This window comes from Saccopteryx bilineata, unplaced genomic scaffold (genome assembly GCF_036850765.1).
Source record: "Saccopteryx bilineata isolate mSacBil1 unplaced genomic scaffold, mSacBil1_pri_phased_curated manual_scaffold_32, whole genome shotgun sequence".
NCBI lineage: Eukaryota > Metazoa > Chordata > Mammalia > Chiroptera > Emballonuridae > Saccopteryx > Saccopteryx bilineata.
This window is the reverse complement of record NW_027095458.1, coordinates 39,299-61,689: the sequence shown is the minus strand read 5'-3', so window position 1 is coordinate 61,689 and position 22,391 is coordinate 39,299. Positions and strand designations below refer to the sequence as shown.

Below are 22,391 nucleotides of genomic sequence, written 5' to 3'. Positions count from 1 at the left end.
TGATTTTTTCTTTTTTGTATTTTTCTGAAGCTAGACACGGGGAGAGACAGTCAGACAGACTCCCGCATGCACCCGACCAGGACCCACCCAGCATGCCCACCAGGGGGCGACGCTCTGCCCACCAGGAGGCGATGCTCTGCCCCTCCGGGGCGTCACTCTGTCGCGACCAGAGACACTCTAGCGCCTGGGGCAGAGGCCAAGGAGCCATCCCCAGCGCCCGGGCCATCTTTGCTCCAATGGAGCCTCGGCTGCGGGAGGGGAAGAGAGAGACAGAGAGGAAGGAGAGGGGTAGGGGTGGAGAAGCAAATGGGCGCTTCTCCTGTGTGCCCTGGCTGGGAATCGAACCTGGGACCCCTGCACGCCAGGCCAACGCTCTACCACTGAGCCAACCGACCAGGGCCACACACTTGATTTTTTTTTTAAAGAAAGAGGCATGGGCCCTGGCCGGTTGGCTCAGTGGTAGAGCGTAGGCCTAGCGTGCGGAGGACCCGGGTTCGATTCCCGGCCAGGGCACACAGGAGAAGCGCCCATTTGCTTCTCCACCCCTCCGCCGCGCTTTCCTCTCTGTCTCTCTCTTCCCCTCCCGCAGCCAAAGCTCCATTGGAGCAAAGATGGCCCGGGCGCTGGGGATGGCTCTGTGGCCTCTCCCTCAGGCGCTAGAGTGGCTCTGGTCGCAATATGGCGACGCCCAGGATGGGCAGAGCATTGCCCCTGGTGGGCGGAGCGTTGCCCCTGGTGGGCGTGCCGGGTGAATCCCGGTGGGGCGCATGCGGGAATCTGTCTGACTGTCTCTCCCCGTTTCCAGCTTCAGAAAAATACAAAAAAAATAAAAATAAAAAAATAAAAAAAGAAAGAGGCATGCCCTGGCCGGTTGGCTCAGCGGTAGAGCGTCGGCCTACCGTGCGGAGGACCCGGGTTCCATTCCCAGCCAGGGCACACAGGAGAAGCGCTCATCTGCTTCTCCACCCCTCCCCCGCGCTTTCCTCTCTGTCTCTCCACCTCCCGCAGCCAAGGCTCAATTGGAGCAAAGATGGCCTGGGCGCTGGGGATGGCTCTGTGGCCTCTGCCTCAGGCGCTAGAGTGGCTCTGGTCGCAACATGGCGACGCCCAGGATGGGCAGAGCATCGCCCCCTGGTGGGCAGAGCATCGCCCCCTGGTGGGCGTGCCGGGTGGATCCCGGTCGGGCGCATGCGGGAGTCTGTCTGACTGTCTCTCCCTGTTTCCAGCTTCAGAAAAATGAAAAGAAAAAAAAAAAAAGAATGAGGTAGTGTAAGGCTTTTCCATTTGTAGATTGCTCGAGAGTCATGATACTGTAGACATCATCTTAGCCAGAGTTGCCTAATGAAAATGGAGCTTTGGGGATTAATGGAGAAGCTAGCTATCTGTACTGATATCTTGCTAAATTATAAAATGCTCTTTTATTTCTCATTTCCTCCTGTAATGTTTCACTTTTCTACTGCCTATGTGATGAATTTTTAGTAAAAAATAATGAGAATTGAGACTTGTCACAGGTTGGGTTCCCCAGAGAGCAGACTCCGAGATAGACACAGGATGTGTATTAGGATGTGCTCTTAAGGTCAAGCCCTGTGGAAGGGAGCGGTGGGCATGTGAAGAGGGAGTAGTCCATCTGTCATACTGACCACAGTGTCAGGGGTGATCTGGAGCTCTGTCCTGATTTGGGCCAAGATGGCCGGGCATTTCTAACCTCACATCCATAAGTCATCGGATGCAGGCCGCCTGGGCCAGGTGGTTCTCTGCAGCTGAGGCATCTCTGTAAGTGGCCAATGGCTGGAGGCTGCCTGCTGATACCACTCCCGGCTGCTGGAGCTACAAGGCCATCACTGAAGGGGCTCGGGTGGTGTGCCAAGGTGTCTCTTTCAACACTCAAAATCAAAATGGATCAGAACTAGGAATTTAGTGTGTAAAATCAAAAAGCACACCTATTTAAACTGCTGTTTCCTTTTGTGCAACTCCTTCAGCAGGAGGAGCAACAGACTGCAGTCTGTGGGCCAGCAGTTTTCCACAACTGTGGCTGAGCACAGAACCTGGGCTGAGACCAAGACCTTTCTATTTCCACCAGGGCAACCTCCAGCAGACACACCATGACAATCAGGGAAAGAAAAGCCTGCCTAGCTTCAACACTTGTCTTTAAGGTATGAAATAAATTCAATTATTTATTGATCCTGACTGTAAAAGCAACTCTAAAGAATATGCAAAGTACAAAAATGGTATAATAGCAGGAAAAATATTCACCCATAAGCCCACCCACTAGAACTAATCAGAGAATCATTGTTAACATTTTTGTGTATTTTTCTTAATCTTCTCCGATATATATATTCCCCCCCCCCATAGTGGAGTTCATGTTGGACTAATGGGAGTTATAATTAAGAACATGAACTCTGAAGGCAGAAAGATCTGGTTTGAATTCTGTCTCTGCCACGTATTCATAATGAGATATTCATTCAAAAAATAATGATTCTGTAGCACTGGGAATATGAAGGTGAAAAAGATAGTCTTTCCTTCCTGAGCTCATATGTTAATGGAAACTTACTCTTTCTTCAAGTCCCCACTTTCTCACCTGTAAAGAAGAGATAATAATACCTACCCCTCAAGGGTTCCATAAGCATTCTTATCTTGTTAAATGAGATAATGTATATTAAATGCCCGCATGGAGTAGTTGCTCAAAAAATGGCAACATGTAAATTTTGCCTTTTTTCTCTAAATATTATGTCATAGTTCCCCACGTCATAAAAATCCCCTCTGTTGGGGGCATGGTGGGGTTCTTGCAACATCAGTGGGAATACAGGTGTTTGGCTTTCCTCAAGGAGAACAGCCTTTTGAACTCCAGCAAAGCCAGCAGCGCAGCCCGTGGGAGTTCAAGGGAGCCCTGTTTGCCCATTTGCTTTCCAGCCGGAGGGGTGACAGGGCTTTCTGAATCAGTGATCTTTGGATAAACTCATATTCCCCCTTTCACTTCTTCAGCTCTCCCACCTTAAAAAAATTTACTAATTTGAGAGAGAGAGAGAAAGAAATATCAAGTTGTTGTTCCACTCATCCATGCATTCATTGGTTGATTCCTATATGTGCTCACACCGGGGATTGAACCAGCAACCTTGTTGCATTGGGGTAACACTCCAACCAACTGGGCTACCGACCAGGGCCCTGCCACCTCTTTTGTAGGAAACTTATTCCACTGAGTTCTTTCTGTTTGGTATGTCTAGAGTGGGTTTTGTTTTCCTGCTGGGACCCGATGAAGCTCACCGTTGTGTTCCATCTTGGTTCCCCATTTTAAATGCAACATCTAAGAAATCGACAAAGGTCAATTGGATAATTGTGAAAAGAACTGAAGACTTGAAAAATGGGGCAGATAAGCAGTTGTAAAAGTGAACAGGCAAAAGGCTGATGGTAATCAATAAAGGATTTAAAAATCTGAAAAGTTGTTCTAAGACTTTGACCATTTATTTATCATCTCTGTTAAGAAAAGAACCAGAGGAAATTTTCACAAAGCCAGGAAATTAGACTCTTTTGGAGAAAAAAACTTACTAATCATAAAGATGGGGCCAACTATGTCCTAGTCTGTGGTTCTCATTTTGTGCCCCAGGGGACACTTGGCAATGGCTGCCTTGTATGTTCCAGTTGGTACAACTTGGGAGGGGATGCTACTAGCATGTAGTGGGTAGAGGCTGGGGATGCTGCTAAACATCTTATCATGCACAGGACAATACCTACAACAAGGGATGATTCAGCCCAAAAGGTCACTAGTGCTGAGGTTGAAAAACCCTGGTATAAATAAAGTAGAATTTCTAGGCACTGCGAAGTATTATTACCAACTCTACAAAATGCCTCTCCTGCTTGTCTTGCTGACTTTTTAAGTATTTTTTGTTTGTTTGTTTGTTTTTTCTGAAGCTGGAAACGGGGAGAGACAGTCAGACAGACTCCCGCATGCGCCCGACCGGGATCCACCCGGCACGCCCACCAGGGGCGACGCTCTGCCCACCAGGGGGTGGTGCTCTGCGGCGATCAGAGCCACTCTAGCGCCTGGGCTTGCTGACTTTTTAAAAATAACAATTTTATTGAAACATGCAGTAATTCATATATCATAATGTTTGCCCTTTTAAATCTTACAATGCAGCGGTTTTTAGCTTATTCACTAAGCTGTGCCTTGAACACCACTAATTCCAGAACCTTTTCATTGCCCCCAGCCGGAATACCATACTCATTAGTAGTCACCCTCCATTCCCCTTCCCCAAAGTCCTACAGTGCTATCTGGTCTTGGAAAGCAACAAGCACTCGTAAATTACTTTACAATGTATTTTATAACAGCATTTTCTTTTTTTTTCTTTCTTTTTTGCAAGAGAAACAGAGACAAGGGTGGGGGGACAAACAGGAAGGGAGAGAGATGAGAAGCATCAACTAGTAGTTGCGACACTTTAGTTGTTCATTGATTGCTTTCTTATACGTGCCTTGAGGAGGGGGGTTGGTTCCAGCTGAGCCAGTGACCCCTTGCTCAAGCCAGCAACCTTGAGCTTCAAAGCCAGTGACCATGGAGTCACATCTGTGATCCCACACTCAAGCTGGTGACCTCGCGCTCAAGGTGGCCACCTCGAGATTTTTGAACCTGAGTCCTCTGCATTTCAGGTCGATGCTCTATCCATTGTGCCAACACCTGGTCAGGCAGCATTTCTTTTTCTTGAAGGACACAATGATTATTTCCTTGCTTTGCTTTGCTTGATTTGTAACATGACTGAAGACTTTTCAAAAGTTTTAGGTCAGCTAAGAAGACATTGCCCGAGGAGTAAAGTCTGTCGCAGGGGTTTGGGCTTGAGATTTTGCATTTCTCACAAGCTTTCAGGTGATGCCACTGTTGCTGGTCTAAGGACCACATTTGAGTAGGGAGGGGATTGACAAGAGTAGCAAACGTGCCTGGATGGGGGACTTTTACAGTGTAACCTGCTGTATATTCTCTTGCACCCACTAAAATTTTTTTTTATTAAGCTATAATTCACAACCTATATAATTCATGAACTTAAATAACATATTCCAGTGGCTTTTAGTATATTAACAGAGTTGTGCAACTATCACCACCATCAATAATTTTTGTTTTTATTGTTGTTTTTTAAAAACAACATAGAAATAGCATTCAGACTTCCACCCCTTTAAAGTGCTCTTCTCTCTCTCTCTCTCTCATACACACACACACACACACACACACACACAATTTGCTTTTTCTTTAACATAGCAATATATCATGGATTTCTTTCCTAACCAGTACATAAAGATTTCCTTCCTTTTAAAAATTTCTTAATTTAGAAATTAAATTTAATGAGGTGGCATTGATAGGAACACAGAAGTTTCAAGTATATATCTCCATAGCATGTGAACTATTCGTTTTGTTGTGTGCCCTTCACCCAAAGTCTCCCATCCAAGTACTAACCAGGCCTGACCCTGCTTAGCTTCGAGATCAGATGCGATCAGGAGCGTTCAGGGTGGTATGGCCGTAGACCATCACCCAAAGTCAAAACACTTTCTGTCACCATATATTTGGTCCCCTTTACTCCCCTCCACCCCCAACCCTTCTATATATTCTTACCTCTATCTGGTTCGCAGAAGAGAATAACATATAGGTAGGCATATCCCCAAATATAAGAAATAAAACAAGAAAATATATATGACAAATATATATATGGCCTGGTGTAGTTTTAAGTCAATTTTTGGAAGGTTCTATGGTGCAAGTAATAAGTGAATTCAGTGGAGAATGTTACTTATGTGTAGAATAATAAGTATCTCTATTTTGGAATTATCATGGCAATGTAAGTTAATGATTTATGTTGTGTGTGTGTATGTGTGTGCATATGTGTATTTGTAGCTGGTCCTAATTAATGTTGGAATACTGAGGCTGGCTAGCTAGCATAAAGCAACACATATATTTCTATCAAAGTAGCATTTTCCCTGACATTTTAATCAGAAATTTCAAAATACAAAATGTTTAAAGAATTACGCAGTGGACATCTACACATACCCACCACCCAGATTCTACAATTAACATTTACTCTATTTTCTTCAGCACATATCTACTCATCCATCCATCCGTCTCTCTACTCATCCATCAATCTATCTTGTTTTTTAATACACTTCAAAGTAACTTGCAGTCACCAGTACACTGGTGAGTTCTGTTTAAAAATGTGGACACTTTCTTTTTCTTATTTTAGTCTACCTTGTAAAAATCATATTTGACAAAGATGTAAAATCAGGTAGACTTGATCTTTTGTCATCATATTAAAAATGAAATCTGGCCCTGGCCGGTTGGCTCAGTGGTAGAGCGTCGGCCTGGCGTGCAGAAGTCCCGGGTTCGATTCCCGGCCAGGGCACACAGGAGAAGCGCCCATCTGCTTCTCCACCCCTCCCCCTCTCCTTCCTCTCTGTCTCTCTCTTCCCCTCCCGCAGCCGAGGCTCCATTGGAGCAAAGATGGCCCGGGCGCTGGGGATGGCTCCTTGGCCTCTGCCCCAGGTGCTAGAGTGGCTCTGGTCGCAGCAGAGCGACTCCCCGGAGGGGCAGAGCATCGCCCCCTGGTGGGCCGAGCATCGCCCCATGGTGGGCATGCCGGGTGGATCCCGGTCGGGCGCATGCGGGAGTCTGTCTGTCTCTCCCCGTTTCTCGCTTCAGAAAAATACAAAAAAAAAAAGAAATCTGTGAGAATTTGGTAGCAAAGTTGCTGGAGAAGCAAACTGTACAGAGTGTGCTCTGTGATACACATTATTTAATGTGCTTCAGATCAAATCTTTGTCTTCAGTTGAGAATGTAATAAAAACTTATACATTTTAAACTGAATAGCTGTGTCCCTTGACAGTAAAAAGGCTGACAAATGAATAAAATAAGCATTGTACCTTTTCATTTCCTTAAGTATGTTGGAAGCCAAATTGGATTTTTTTAATCTGTAAAACTAGTCAAGAATTTCTTTTAGAGAAATGGCTCAAGGCAATTATACAGGTAGATCAGGTTCATGCACAGCTCCCATGCCCTTCTATTCCAACCTACCCCTCCAAATGGTAGAGCCTCAATTTACCTAGTCACTTTGTGTTGATCTTTCTTTTCTTCTTCTTTAAAAAATTATATATATTCTTCAGGTACTAGGCTGAATCCTTAATTTTCCTTTCTTTGGTATCAACACAGCACAAAATAATGTGAAGACTCATTAATCAGTTCATTGATTCATTCATTCTTTCAACAAATGCTTAGTGAGTGTCATGTGCTGTGCTAGGCATTAGGAAAACAAAAATGAAGAAGACACAATCTGTATTTCCAATGCAAAGCAATGAATATGGTACATTGATCAATATATAGATGACAAAACTGGGTAACTGAGACCTGTTAGATTTTTCTCACTTTTCCAATGGCAGTAACTGTTGTTTTTACCCATTCTCTGCTTTATGTTGTGCAGAAACCCAATAGGAGCAAACACGGAAAACCAATGTTATACTAATGACTCATTATTATATCAGAACATTTTTAAAAAGCAAGAATTGTTTTACAGTTTTGAGAAGAAACAAGATCAATATGTTTTCCATTACGTGTGTTTTTATATAACTAGCAGAGAATTCCAAGGTGTCTTATAAATAGTATGTGAAATTGCATTGAATCAGGTCTGAATTAAACCTAGAAAATGAAAGCTATAGCCGTTTTATTACTTTTTAGTACTTAGACTCTATGAACTCACTTGTTTCCTTTAGAAAGTAAATGCTGTGTGTGTTTTTAATTTTTCCATATTTAATTAAAATCTTGAGAGAAGATTTTATATGCTGTATCTCAGTCTATCTGCGTATTTTCAAGGCAAGGACATCATTTGGGGTCATTTAAAATTTTCAGAACCCTTTGAGAGAAGGCTATTAGTAAAGTGCTTCTTAAGTCACCTCATACTAGAGCTAGACAAGTAAGCAAAGGACAAAAATGAAATGGATGATAGCGCTGCTTCCCTCTTATAGCTTCCTGCACATCATTAGCATTGATTCTCATAAGAAGACAGTAACTGATGGCTTTGAAAGGCAGAGAAAAGTCTTCCTTGCAGACCTGTTGTGGGAATAAATGAGGCAGTGTAAGGAAGTTTCTGGCACATAGCACTATTGTCTAAATGGTTTCTATTGTTGGAAAGTTAGCTTAGCTGTTAAGGATTAGGTTTCTGGAGTTTGTCGCCCAGGTCATCTGCATCCTGGATGCACTGCTTCCTGCCTGGGTAACCTTGGGTAAATAACTACAACCTTGTCTGTAAAATGAGGATACAATCAACTTGCATTAATTATCCATTGCTGCATAACAAATTACCTCCCAACTTAGTGGTTGTAAAACAATAAACTTTTATCTCATAGTTTCTGAGGGTCTGAAATCCAGGAGTGGCTTAGCTGGGTGGCTCTGGCTCAGGAGCTCTTGTGAGGTTACACTCAGGATGTCAGCCAGGGCTGCGGTCACCTGAAGGCTTGACTGGGGCTGAAGAATCTGCTTCCAGAATGGTGCTCTCACTCCACTCAGCTGTGGGCAGTTCCTTGCTTGCTGCTGACAGGATTCTTCAGTTCCTCATGCCCTGACACTTCAGTTCCTCAAGCCCTGATCTCTCCAGACCATGAAGCAGGAAACTTTTTGGCTGAAAGAGTCATGAACACCACATATTTTAAAATGTAATTCCATGAGAGCCATACAACGACCCGTGTACGTGCAGCATTATCCAATAAAAATTTGGTGTTGTCCCGGAGGACAGCTGTGATTGGCTCCAGCCACCCACAACCATGAACATGAGTGGTAGGAAATGAATGGATGAGAATGTTTTATATTTTTAACGTTATTAATTTTTTTTATTAAAGACTTGTCTGCAAGCCAGATGCAGCCATCAAAAGAGCCACCTCTGGCTCGCGAGCCACAGGTTCCCAAGCCCTGCTCCAGAGGGTATCTTGAGAATATCCTCACAACATGTCGCTGGCTTCCCCCACAGTGTGCGATTCAAGAGAGAGAGAGAGCAAGGAGGAAGCTGCAACACTTTTTATGACCTAGTCTGGTCATGACCACCTGTAGCCCACACTTAAAGGGAGAGGTTTTTTATTATTTTTTTTCATTTTTCTGAAGCTGGAAACAGGGAGAGACAGTCAGACAGACTCCCGCATGCACTCGGCCAGGATCCACTTGGCACACCCACCATGGGGCGACGCTCTGCCCACCAGGGGGCGATGCTCTGCCCATCCTGGGCGTCGCCGTGTTGCGACCAGAGCCACTCTAGCGCTTGAGGCAGAGGCCACAGAGCCATCCCCAGCACCCGGGCCATCTTTGCTCCAATGGAGCCTTGGCTGCGGGAGGGGAAGAGAGAGACAGAGAGGAAAGCACGGCGGAGGGGTGGAGAAGCAAATGGGCACTTCTCCTGTGTGCCCTGGCTGGAATCGAACCTGGGTCCTCCACATGCTAGGCTGACGCTCTACTAAAGGGAGAGGTTTTAGCTCTACCTTTTGTGTGTGTGTGTGTGTGTGTGTGTGTGTGTGTGTGTGTGTGTGTATGACAGGGACAGAAAGAGTCAGAGAGAGGGACAGATAGGGACAGACAGGCAGGAAGGGAGAGAGATGAGAAGCATCAATTCTTCGTTGCTGCACCTTAGTTGTTCATCGATTGCTTCCTCATATGTGCCTTGCCTGGGGGCTACAGCAGACCGAGTAACCCCTTGCTCGAGCCAGCAACTCTGGGCTTAAGCTGGTGAGCCTTGCTCAAACCAGATGAGCCCGTACTTAAACTGGTGACCTCGGTGTCTCGAACCTGGATCCTCCGTGTCCCAGTCCGACTCTCTGTCCACTGCGCCACTGCCTGGTCAGGCTAGCTCTACCTTTTGAAGGGAGGAGTAGGGGGGAAAATTTGTGGGGATATCTTAAAACCACTCCATGACTTCCTGGAGGTATTGCAAGGATTAAATGAGATAATCAATGCAAAACAATGCCTGGCACACAGTAAGCACTCCACAAATATTGATTAATATTATTTCTTTTTTCTTCTAATTTTATGTATTGATTTTTACAGAAAAGAGAGAAAGAAAAGGGGGAAAACAGGAAGCATCGACTTAGAGTAGTTGCTTTCTGTACATGCCTTGACCACACAACCCTGGGGTTTCAAACCAGTGACCTAAGTGTTACAGGTCGATGCTTTATCCACTGCACCACCACAGGTCAGGCAATTAATATTATCTCTAAAGAAAGATGAAAAGACTGCTGTTTACTTAGCAAAAATCGTTTCATCCGGATTAAGACATTAACATATGGAAAACGAATTTAGCTTTATTGGTATTTTAAAATCACGTAGAATTGTGAAAGTTCAGTTGAAACAGGTACCTGAAACAACGAGTATTTTTGACACATTTTCTGGCTTTGAGCATCTTTCATAATTCTTCGTGCAGGGTGTTGGGGAGGAAGGGGAACTGGATGTTAGTACTGCCTTTATACCTAAAACCATTAGATCGGGGTGTACAGAACTTATAGGCCAGATACAAAGATGCTAGAATTACTCTTCATTATGTGCCCAGTTCTCACTGTTATTTTCCTATTTTTATCTATAAAATTAGCTGGTTTGCTTCTTACAAAGACAAAGGCAGTACCTCTCCATTATCTTATTAGCTACTTCTCTTGAAATAAAAAGTCCTTCTAGATCAGTAATGGCATGTCTTATCACCACCACATTCCAGCTCCCTGGATACCACTGATCTCAGATGATCTGAACATACACTAAGGTAGCTCAGAGAGTCCACCTCAGTGGATGGAAAATGGTCAACTCGTGTGCCTGAGTCACAAGCTGGCAGTGACAATGGTGGGAAGGGTAATGGCAGGAGGGAATGGGATTTAAATCAAATATAACAATTGAGTTTTAACTGGATTGATTTTTAATAGCTGAAAAAGATTTAAGAGTTGTTAAAACTGTCCAAGATGTGAAGGGACACGAAAGGCAACTTTGCCATAAAAACATGGTTCAAAGTAGTGACTGAAGAAAAATAAACTGCTTCAGTTTATAGCCTATGGGATTGAGCCTCTCAGTAACAGCTAATCCTTATAAAGTCCTTACCGCTGACTAGGTACTCTGCTAAGCATTACAAAAACAGTCACTCACCTAGACCTATAAGGTGAGCACTGTTATTATTACCATTTTACAGGGGAGAAGTTGAGTGATCTCCCCAAGGACATAACTAGAGCTGGCATTTGAAGGTAGGTGATCTATAGTAGCTCTGGAATCTATGGTTTTACCCACTAAGCTATACTGCTTTACCAACCATCCACTTTCATATGGCACTCTGCTCTAATGTGGTTTTCCCTCTTGGGTCTTTGAGGCTGACATTTTTGTTCTTTCTACACTGTTTGTGGTTAAGCTCAGTGCCTGGAGGACAGGGATAGAGGTTTTAATAGTTTAAAATGAGGTACTGGACTTATATTTCTCAAATGACATTTTCCCAAATGGTATGAACTCTAAATGAAAACATGTAAGATCTGACAGTCTGATTTAAGTTCTGAACAGGGCCAAGGAATAACTAATGCTCACCTTTTCCTATAAACACTACAAATTTTCACAATAATTTGATTCTTAAGCTTTCTCCTAGATCTTGATTGCATTTTGAGATGTATGGCCAGATGGGCATTTCATAAATTTTTTTTGACAGTGATTAGAAGGCTTATTTAGTTTTTAGACTTGTCTCATATATATCCAGGATAAAAATATCTTTTTTTTTTCCTCTTTTCCAAGTGAGAGGAGGGGAGATAAAGAGACAGACTCTCTCATACACCCGGTCCCAGATCTAAATGGCAGAGCCATCTGGGGCCAGTTCTTTGCCTATATGGGGCCATGCTGGCAACCAAGCTATTTTTAGCACTGAGGTAGGGGGTCCATGAAGCCATCCTCAGTGCCCTGGGCCAATGTGCTTGAACTAATCGTGCCATGGCTGCAGGAGGGGAAGAATGGGGAGGGGAGAAGGGGAGGAGGGGTGGAGAAGCAGGTGGTCTTTTCTCCTGTGTGCCCTGACCAGGAATTGAACCTGGGACATCCACACACTGGGCCAATGCTCTACCACTGAGCCAAGTGGCCAAGGCCAGAAATATCTTACATTTTGATGATCACCTGGTTATTTATTACTGAGACCCCTAATGAGTAGAATGCATGGGCTCTGTCATCTATAGCGGGATGCTTCTGAGGCATCTAATAGAAACTCTGACTCTAAGTGTTTTAATCCCAAGGAAAAAGCAGAATTTGTTTAAGCAATTCATGGTATCATCAAGAATCCAGCTTTTTTTTTTTAATCTTTCTATTTTCAACTCTGCCTTCCTTAATGCATAGGCTTTCATCTAAAGCTAGTTTTCCTTCTAGTCACAAAATGGCTGCCAGAGGCCACTGGGGTACTTTCTTCCTTGTTCATCTAACAGGATAGACAGGGAAAACCTCGCTCTCAAACCAAAAGATGTTAAATACTTTCCCTTAGGTTAATTGGGCCCCACATAGATTGACTAAGATTAATCAGCATCTACAATCCTAGAAGTGTGAACACAGTCTGGGTTCTCTTTGGAGGGGGGAGGAGCAAATAGATTGTAGAGAGGCTCTGAAACTGTTTCTTCATCTGGAAAATGGTGACCTAACAGCAAATCTTGCAGAAAATCATGAGGCTCAGAAATAATGTATATAGGGTTGCCAGATTTAGTATATAAAAATAGAGGATGCCCAGTGAAATTTGCGTTTCAGATAAACAGCAAGTAATTTTTTTTTAGTATATGTGCACCTCTTTCTACAAACACTAGAAATTTACATATTAATTTGAGTCTTAAGCCTTTCTCCTAGATCCTGATTGCATTATGAGGTCTTGTCCCAGAGCAGGGGTTGGGAAACTTTTTGGCTGAGACAGCCTTGAACGCCACATATTTTAAAATGTAATTTTGTATGAGCCATACAACGACCCGTGTATATTAGGCATTATCCAATAAAAATTTGGTGTTGTCCCAGAGGACAGCTCTGATTGGCTCCAGCCAGCTGCAACCATGAACATGAGCGGTAGGAAATGAATGTTTTATATTTTTAACATTACTATTTTTTTTATTAAAGACTTGTCTGCGAGCCAGGTGCAGCCATCAAAAGAGCCATATCTGGCTCGCAAGCCATAGGTTCCTGACCCCTGTCCCAGAGGGACATTTCAAATAAAAAACATTTTTTTAACAATGATCAGAAAGCATATTTAATCTACCCTTCTTCTACATGTATCCAGGATAAAAATATATACTTATACTAAAAGAATTTATTCATTGCTTATCTGAAATTCAAATTTAATGGGCCTCCTGTATTTTATCTGGTGACTCTAAATGTAAATAATATTCCTGGCACAAAGCAGGCATTCATTCAGTGGTAAATATTAGTGTTCTTTCTACACAAGAAAAGAGCTCAGTTGAATGGCAGCATGGTACTTCTTAACTCTTACAAATCTTCTAGAAAAGATAATTTTGATGAAAATTGCAATTAACTGACCTGGATGTGACTCCAAGAAGCCCTTCACCCGTACTAAAAACCAAATCAAAGCAAATATCCCTAAGTGGAAGGTTATATGTGTATATCTGGCACATTATAAAGCATTTAATATCACCACTTAACACTAAATTGAACTTTCACTAATAGATATTCAATTATTGTTTTTTCCTTACCATGTTCTGACTCTATACAGATAAACCATTCTACATTTAACATATAGGGATGAAAATGGAATGACTGCCCCAGTAATTCTGGCTCCATATGGGTGATGCTTGAGGTCATAGTACGGTTACTTTGCATCTGGAGGAGGCAGGAGACTTTGCAAAGCTCTGCTGTTGCCTCTGACTCCATTTTCCTTCACTGCTAATTCACTGTTCCTACCTGTAAAATTTTCTAACATGCTTCCTGCAAAGCTGAAGAGAAAGCAGGTACCTTTATTTCCTCATCAAATATTCACCATGTTATGATAAAGATAACTCTTGGCTTGGCGCAGAGTGGCCAAACCCAGCATATTGTTACCAGATTCATGACAGGAATAGAGTAAGTGAATTTCATTCAAGATATCTATTGCCCGTTGCAGTATAGTACTGTATATTTCTAATTTGGAGGCTGCTATGACCTTACACACTGCCTATTTTCTGTGCTTTTCTGAAAAGAGAGAGGAATCCTGTTTTTCCTCTTTTTATAGTGGAAATTATTATGCAGCTTTACATAGATTTTGCTTGCGATGTCTTTTAAAAATTATTATTATTAATTTTCAAAAAGTGGCATTGGAAATGTATCTCCTTCCATTTCATCACCTCTGCATCCTCATTGGAAACCTGATTCATGGTAGCTATTAAGATCTTTACATTTGTACTGGTTGCTCGATGACTTCATTGCTTTCATGCCATTTGGGGAATCTTGCATGGTGGAGCATTGGACCTAAGCGGAGCTGTGGGTTGCTGCTGCTGTTGCCGCAACAGCCGTTTGCATGCATCCAGCTGTTGTGTAAGTAATTCTCGGATACTCGTTCTTTGCTCCTAATTCACCAGGGATCACAGGCTGATGGATGAGTGTACGAGTGTGTGTGTGTATGTGTGTGTGTGTGTGTGTACACGGGTAGCTGCAACAGTTGGACAGCAGCAGCAATGGACTTCGAAATTATTTTTACCAACGACAGGGATAAAGCGTCTTTTATCCTTTATTTCTAAGCAGTGTCTCAGTTCCCGCTCCAAATGTGCTGTCCCTGCTCTTCCCGGACGCCCTGTGCCCCCGCACGTGTCCCTCCGGAGCGAGGCCAGGATAGCAGCGCTGCAGGCAGGATTCCCCTTTTTATTCCGCAGTGACAGGCGGATTCCCGGGTCTGCTCCGCCCCACTCCCCTGCAGCCGCCCCTTTCCCAGTCACCATTTTTCCCCCCAACCGCGTCCCTCCCTCCCCACCGACAGCTCGCCGCTCGGGCCCCGCCCCTCGAAGCCACCCAGCCCAAGTTGCTGGGGCCGGGCGGGGCAACCAAACTGGCGCGCGTGCGCGCACAACAGAGCTTATACAAGGAGCCAGACCTCCTTGGCTCCGAGGACCCGAGCACGAGCGGAGCGGGCGGGGCGCGCGAGCCCGAGCCCGGGCACGAGCGCTCTGTCTGCATTGGCTCCTACTAGAAGTAGGCGAGGGCTGAGGCGGGACCTGGCGGGGCTTGAGAAGTTTTCCCATTGGCTCGAGTGGACGGCCGGGGCGGGGTGGTTAGCGAATTAGGCTGCTCGTTGGCTTCGGGGAGAGGGCGGGGCCGGAGGTTTCGATTAGTTGGCGCTGCGGCTGGGGAAGGTAAAGAGGAGATGGCGGCCTCGGGAGCGGTGCGGTCGTCGGTCGGTCTCCAGCTGGAGGTGGGGGGCTCGCCCGGCGAGTAGTCCCGCCGCCACCCGCTCGCCAAGCCCTCTTGTCCGCGCATCGGGCCCTCGCCCACCCAGCCTCTCCCTGGCGAGGGCACCCGCCCGGTCCTCTTGGACAGATGTGGGAAGGGGCGGCGGCGCGGGTACCCCCGGAACAGGGCGACGCGGCGGGGACGCCCCAGCCTGGAATGGCCCCTTCTCCGTGCCCATCGCACCCCTGGAAGGGCTTCCCCGCCGAGGGGCTGGGGCTGGGCTGCAGCTTGGAGTGTGGGGAGACAACCGAGTGTGAGGAGGGTCGGCGGGTCGCGGGTCGAGGCCGCCCCCCGGGGCTCCCTCAGCGGCGGGTCTGCAGCGTCCCCGCTGCCCCCGCGGCACTAGCTCCCTGGGCTTTGCGGCGAGGGAAGCCCCTTCCCGCGGGCTGCGAGGAGGAGCCTGCGCTCCGGAGACCCCCGCACGAGTTCCGAGGGAGCCCGGGACCCGCCGGGGCAGCAAGCCGCGGCCCCGGCCCTGCTGACCTTGGCTGCCCGGAAGGCTGGCGAGAGACCCACCGCTTGCCCCGCGTCTTCTCCAGCCTCTCCCGAACAAGTTTCGGGCAGTGCTATGAAGTTCACGGCCGGCGTCGTGGGGGGAGGCAGAATTGGCCATTCCCCAGTTCTTCGTACCCTTTGTACCCTCAAAGAAATGAAGTCCTAGGGTTTGGAAACATCTCCCAGAACGAACAGGTCCTACTCTCATTGACTTGTCTTGTGCCCACGTTGGGGGAAAAAATAACCTGACCATATTTCGGGGTAAAGGCAGATCTTCCTTGAGCGTTTTGTTTTTCGCTTCACTTGAGTGTTAAAGCACAGATGCCTGAAGAGGAAAAACCTGACCTTAGTATCTTAGATTAGACGGATGCTGTGATATTTAAGTAGTTGCAGAATACTGTTCAGTTTAACACCATCTATTTTATTCGGTTGAAATGTAAGCTGATTTTACAAAGTCTCGCAGACAATAATTTCTTTTCGGTGCATCTGAATTAGGTTGGTATCCACGTAATGGTTATGTAGTTAATGTGTATTGAGATGTAGTTAATTTGTATTAAGAGCATTTGACTGAAACAGGAGGCATAAATACGAATAGAATAGGATTCTCGTTTTAGGTAACATCTATAACATCTACTGGAACGTTTCCAGCTTCTTGTTTTCTTGCTGTAAGGTTAACAAAAAAAGACATCTTTACCGAAGCTATTCGGAATTGTATGTGAATGACATTTCGATGTAAATTTGTTTTTACTTCCTTTAAGGGTTTTGAAATATTTTGTTCATAAAATGTGAAAAAGCTGTGTTTACTTGTCTCTGTGTTTAGTGTTGGGGGGCAGTATAATCTTATATTTAACAACCCAGTTAGGATTTATTTATAATACATTTTTAAAAGGTATTTGTCTTTTTGAGAACATGATCGTCGAGTACCCTTAGCAATTCTTTTAATTTCTTTATTAAAAGTACTATCTTAGGTTTGAGCATTTTTGGCGTTGACACTGGAACCGGAGTAAGGAAGCCTGCAGCAGTATTACCAGACACTACCAGCGGGTGTTTCTGTTGACAAATGCAGAGAAGAGAACCTTTGGGAAGGAAATCTTTTTTTTCCTACGGGGTTGGAGGGGTGGGGTGGGGTCGGGGTGGGGAATGAGCCAGAAGAAAGAAGCTGTGGAAAAAAAAAAAGCAACCTGTACAGTGTATGCTGAGCATTTCACCAGTATAAGGAAACCTAATTGGGCTAAAGAAAAATTCGGTGTGGTTGTATTAAATACTAGAACTCCCAAAGGAGCATGGTCAATAAAGTTAATCATGCCAAGAGTGTTCAATAATCTACCATTTCAGAGGAGTTGGGAGGGTCTTCAGTTGGAGTGTCAAATCTCTTTGAATCATCTTGCCTTTTTAACATAATGCAGCGATTAATTTGATATATGTAACAGTTTAATATTTTAATTTTGTTTCTTGAGCATGTTTCCTAAGCCTAATTGTTTTAAAAATAAAACCTGATGTATTTAAAAAAATAATTAGAAATGAGCATTCTTTCTCCTGAGAGGATTCCTTTTTTTTTTTTTTTTTTTTTTCCTGTTCAGATTTAGAATTTAGTCATGATTTTGGGGCTTGTGGTAGGGATTTTTTTACTCCTTAATGTCAGGTTTTTTATTTTTACTTATGCAGGTTCCCTGGTTTAAATCTGCCATTATTTTCATTGTAGTTTTTTTGGAGTTATTTAAAGCAGAGTGTGGCATCTACAGGAAGCCCTGGGGTTTTATAAGAAAAGGCTCCCATTGAGGGAAACTGTGGGGCCATCTCACATAGATGAGTAATAGAAGGTTAACTGATTGCGAATCAGATGTCTTCTATTCCAAATATGCTGCATGGAGTTAAGGCTGTCTCATTTAATGAGGAGCAAATTTTATGTGGTATTTCTACTTTGAAGTTGCAGTATTGTTACATTACGAACTGAAATACAGAGGTGGAGAAAATTTAAGTATGCTCTTAGTCCCCAGCTTTGCTTTACCTCTGTGTCCAAGAATCTATGAGAGACTCTTTCAACAATAGTTGCATTGTTGGAAATGACAGTGACTTCTGTTGGAGAAATTTAACCTTTCATTATGATTTATGTTTCATTTCATCTTGTGATAGAAAAGTCAGCTGTATCTGAGAATATTTTAAGGAAATGAGCAGGGAAAAGGAGCCTTCTCTGCTGTCTGTTGAAAGTTGACCATTTTCCCCTTCCATTTTGATAACTTTGGTTATCTGCTTTACTTCTTCTAGATATTAGAAAGTATGCTAATATAGTGCTTTATTTTTGGCAGTTAATGTGGAGACATGACTTTTCATGCAATAAATTGATTTCAAATAATAATAGAAGGCATTTAATAACAAATGAATTCACATGCATAGATCCAAAATGTGGGGAAATCCTTTAGGTAACCCTTAACTTTGGTACAAGAAACAACATTTGAAGTTAGCATTAAGTTACTTTCTATAATAAGTAGAAAAGGATTTGATCATTTATATTCTAAAGTTTTATTTTTTGGCAGCATCAAATTTCTTGCTAGAGGAGGAGAAAGAATCTCAAGGACTCTCGAAGGTTCTTTATCATCTGATGATGGTGTCAGTTGGATCACATATTTCAACTTATGAAAATAATGTAATTAAAAGACTACATTTAAACTTTCTGTTTGGGGGAGGCTTTTCCAATTTACTTTCAATCACAAACTCAACGTTAGAAATTTTTTTGCTGGTGATACATCACTTTAGTGTTTGGATTGCAATTTTTGATAGTTTCTACACTGGTTCCGTTACAAGGAGCAGTCCATGAATGCTGAGGTCGCTGGTTCGAAGCCCCGGGCTTGCCTGGACAAGGCACATATGGGACTTGATTCTTCCTGTTCCTCCCCCTTCTCTCTCTTTTTCTTTCTAAAATGAATAAATAAAATCTAAAAAAAGTAATATTACCACTAAAATTTAAGGTTGGTATTGCAGAGGAAAAGAAAAAGTTTTAATTGTTAATAATCAAAAATAGTTGAGGGGGAGACAAAAGCTAATTTTGTACAAATCGATTTCATACTTTGCCAGTTATTTCTTTCTAAAATAACCTGTCCTAGATCCTGAGGATCTGTCCTTCATCAAACAAATCCTAATCGAGTGTCCTATGTACCAGACTGATAGAGGCTGGATGGATGATACATAACACAGGGAGTAGGCCTTGCCCTCATTGACGGTCTTCAGGTGGAGGCAGAGCAGTACAGGGCACGATGGGAGTGTATTATAGATAGGGTGGAGTGTCTGTTCTGGGAGGAGCAGTAGGAAGGCCATACTGAGGAGGTAACATTGAAGTCAGACGCAGAGGATGAGAAGGGCTTGGTCTAGTTAAGGAAATAAGTTTTTGTGACAGAAGGTGCAGATGCCCTCAGGCAAGGTTACGTGAGATAGAGGCTTTTGAAAACCAGAACCTTTTAAAGAACGGAAGCAGTCCAGAAAGGAGAGGAGCAGGTGAGGAAGCGGAAGTAGGCAGGGCCCAGGTCTTGAAAAGGCTTAAAGGCCAGCTGCTGGGTTTTTGAACTTGTCCTAAGTCTCCTGGGAAGCTATTGAACGTTTTCAACCGGGATGTGACAGGAAATGAAATGCCACAGAAAACAAGAGTTTTAGCTCGATGGGAACCTTGATAATTTACCAAAAAGGCCATATCTCTGCAAGGTAAAGTAATCTTTTTTTTTTTTTTTGTATTTCTGTGAAGCTGGAAACGGGGAGAGACAGACAGACTCCCGCATGCGCCCGACCGGGATCCACCCGGCACGCCCACCAGGGGCGACGCTCTGCCCCTTGGGGAGGGGGGTCGCTTTGCCGTGACCAGAGCCACTCCAGCGCCTGGGGCAGAGGCCAAGGAGCCATCCCCAGCGCCCGGGCCATCTTTGCTCCAGTGGAGCCTCGGCTGCGGGAGGGGAAGAGAGAGACAGAGAGGAAGGAGGGGGTGGGGGTGGAGAAGCAAATGGGCACCTCTCCTATGTGCCCTGGCCAGGAATCGAACCCGGGTCCCCCGCACGCCAGGCCGACGCTCTACCGCTGAGCCAACCGGCCAGGGCCAAAATATTCTTTTCTAACCTCATTAAAATCAAGTTTTGCCACTGCTTCCTGAGTGATTGTCATCTGTGATACTCGCTTCATTGCTTTTATAGGAATGATCTTTAATTTTCTGAAGGCTCTTCCTTTTCTTTTATCCTTCCCCATTTTGTTAACCTTATACAGGAGTACCATTTCTGTTTATAACTGAGTTAAATTTTTCCCCCTAATAGTTTTAGCTCTCTTCCACATTTAAACTTAAAACTCGGCTGGGTTCCCCCCACCCCAGATACATACCTTTAACTAGCTCAGGGTATTTAATACTTTAACAAAATGTTTCATTTTGCTTTATTCTCCCTCCCCCCAATGCAGTGGCTTAGGTGTAATTTTAATATTTTTCAGCATTTGTGCTGTCTCATATTAATCAGATCTCATTTTGAGCACCTACGGTGTTTTTAGAGATTTTTTAAATATTGTTTAAGATACTAATCTTTCCTGACCAGGCAGTGGCACAGTGGATAGAGCGCCGGACTGGGATGTGGAGGACCCAGGTTCAAGACCCTGAGGTCCCCAGCTTGAGCATAGGCTCTTCTGATTTGAGCAAAGCTCACCAGCTTGGACCCAAGGTCGCTGGCTTGAGCAAGGGGGGGGGGTGTCATTTGGTCTGCGGTAGCCCCCGGTCAAGGCACATATGATAAAGCAATCAATGAACAACTAAGGAACCAGAACAAAGAATTGATGCTTCTCATCTCTCTCCCTTCCTGTCTGTCCCTCTCTCTGTCTCTGCCCCCCCCATACAATTACTAATCTTTATCAAGGGTACCACTTTCAAATCTGGTTCACGTTCTGTGCCCATATCATCTTTCATGTTAAAACTGGTCTCTGTTGAGCACTTTATGTTCAAGTGAGCTTAAGTATAGAAAAGTACTGTGAAGGTGTTGTTTTATATATAGTTTTTTCCTCCTTCTATGTAAATGTCCCTATATGCTCAGTTCTTTTATGGAAATCTTCAGCCCTACTAAATTTTTGCTTGCCTTGTTGATTGAAAAGTCATTCAGGGGCCTGACCGATTAGCTCAATTGGTTAAGAATGTTCTCCAGAAACGACAAGTTTGCAGGTTTGATCCCTGGTCAGGGCATACACGGAAAGCAACCAACGAATGCACGACTGAGGGGAACAACAAATGAATGCTTCCCTTCCCCCTTCCTTTTCTCCCTTCCTCTGTCTCTGTAAAAGCCAATTTAAAAAAATTAAGCCATTTGGTTGGAGTGTCCTCCTGGAGTGCGGAGGTTTCTGGTTCAATCCCGGGTCAGGGCACATACAGGAGGAGCAGCTCGATGTTCCTCTCTACCTTTCTCTTTTTTTTTTTTTTTTAAATTTTATTTATTCATTTTAGAGAGGAGAGAGAAAGGGAGAGAGGGAGACAGAGAGGGAGAGAGAGAAGTGAGAGAGACAGAGAACGTGGGGAGGAGCTGGAAGCATCAACTCCCATATGTGCCTTGACCAGGCAAGCCCAGGGTTTCGAACCAGCGACCTCAGCATTTCCAGGTTGACGCTTTTACCCACTGCGCCACCACAGGTCAGGCTCTACCTTTCTCTTTAAAAAAGGAAAAGAAAGTCATTCTGGTCTTCCTTGGTGTAAGAGTTTGTGCCTGTATGAAACGCTGTCCCCCACACACACACACACAAAGAATGTCCACAGCACCACCTCCTCCTCCAGATCTTTCCTTTGAAGTCTACATTTTGATGCCTCTTCTAACTTAGCTCACTTTGGTCTTGAGTTCTGAAGCTTTTCTGAACCATTCTATACCTGCTCTGTATTCTTATTTCTTTAATCTTTTTTCTTTTCCTGGTGCTTGCTGGTCACTTGAAGAGTTTGCAGTGGTTTGTGTCATTACTTTTTTCACTTCCTACTCAGCCCGCGACCTTTATTTTAAAAGAGTTGCCTCATTTCAGATTTTAGAGCTCGAAACTGATGTTTTTGTGCGAGTGGTTTCTGTAGCATCTAAAACGACTGCTCTTGACTTTGAGTTGTGCTTTCGAGTCTGTTCCTCTGTGCAGGATTGGTGAAGGAAGGCCACACTTGTCGTTCTTTGGCTGAGTTTATGATAGGGTATTGATTTGGGTGTCTTGGTGTCAGGTGTTGTTCAGGCAACTGAAAGGGTGTTAGCATCATGGTAAGTGCTGGAGATACAAAGCCAAGCTGCGATGCCTTGCTCTAAACAGGCTTGTAATGCAGCAGAAGAGGCAGAGAACAGCGACTGAAGTACAGGATGGTATGAAGTACAGGACGGGGTGTACGTTTAGGTGGCAGTGCAGGGTGCTGGTACTTTAGACAGGAGGTGCACTTAGCGCAGCCATAGAGGGGACTGCTGAAGGCAGTGATTCCTGAGTGCCTGTGAAGAGTCTTAAAGGAGGCCCAGAATGTCGGCAA

At 44.3% G+C, this 22,391-nt stretch overlaps 1 long non-coding RNA gene and 1 other non-coding gene across 2 annotated transcripts in view; both read left to right on the top strand.

The window, feature by feature from the left end:
• Positions 1–860: 860 nt before the first annotated feature.
• TRNAG-ACC (transfer RNA glycine (anticodon ACC)) lies at positions 861–936 on the top strand. The gene has a single exon. It is a non-coding gene; the product is annotated as a tRNA-Gly (tRNA).
• Positions 937–15,316: 14,380 nt separating this feature from the next.
• Positions 15,317–22,391, top strand: part of LOC136318309 (uncharacterized) — a 28,251-nt gene continuing 21,176 nt past the window's right edge. Inside the window, exon 1 of the long non-coding RNA XR_010728054.1 lies at positions 15,317–15,368. This is a non-coding gene — a long non-coding RNA (uncharacterized lncRNA). The remainder of the gene's footprint in view (positions 15,369–22,391) is intronic.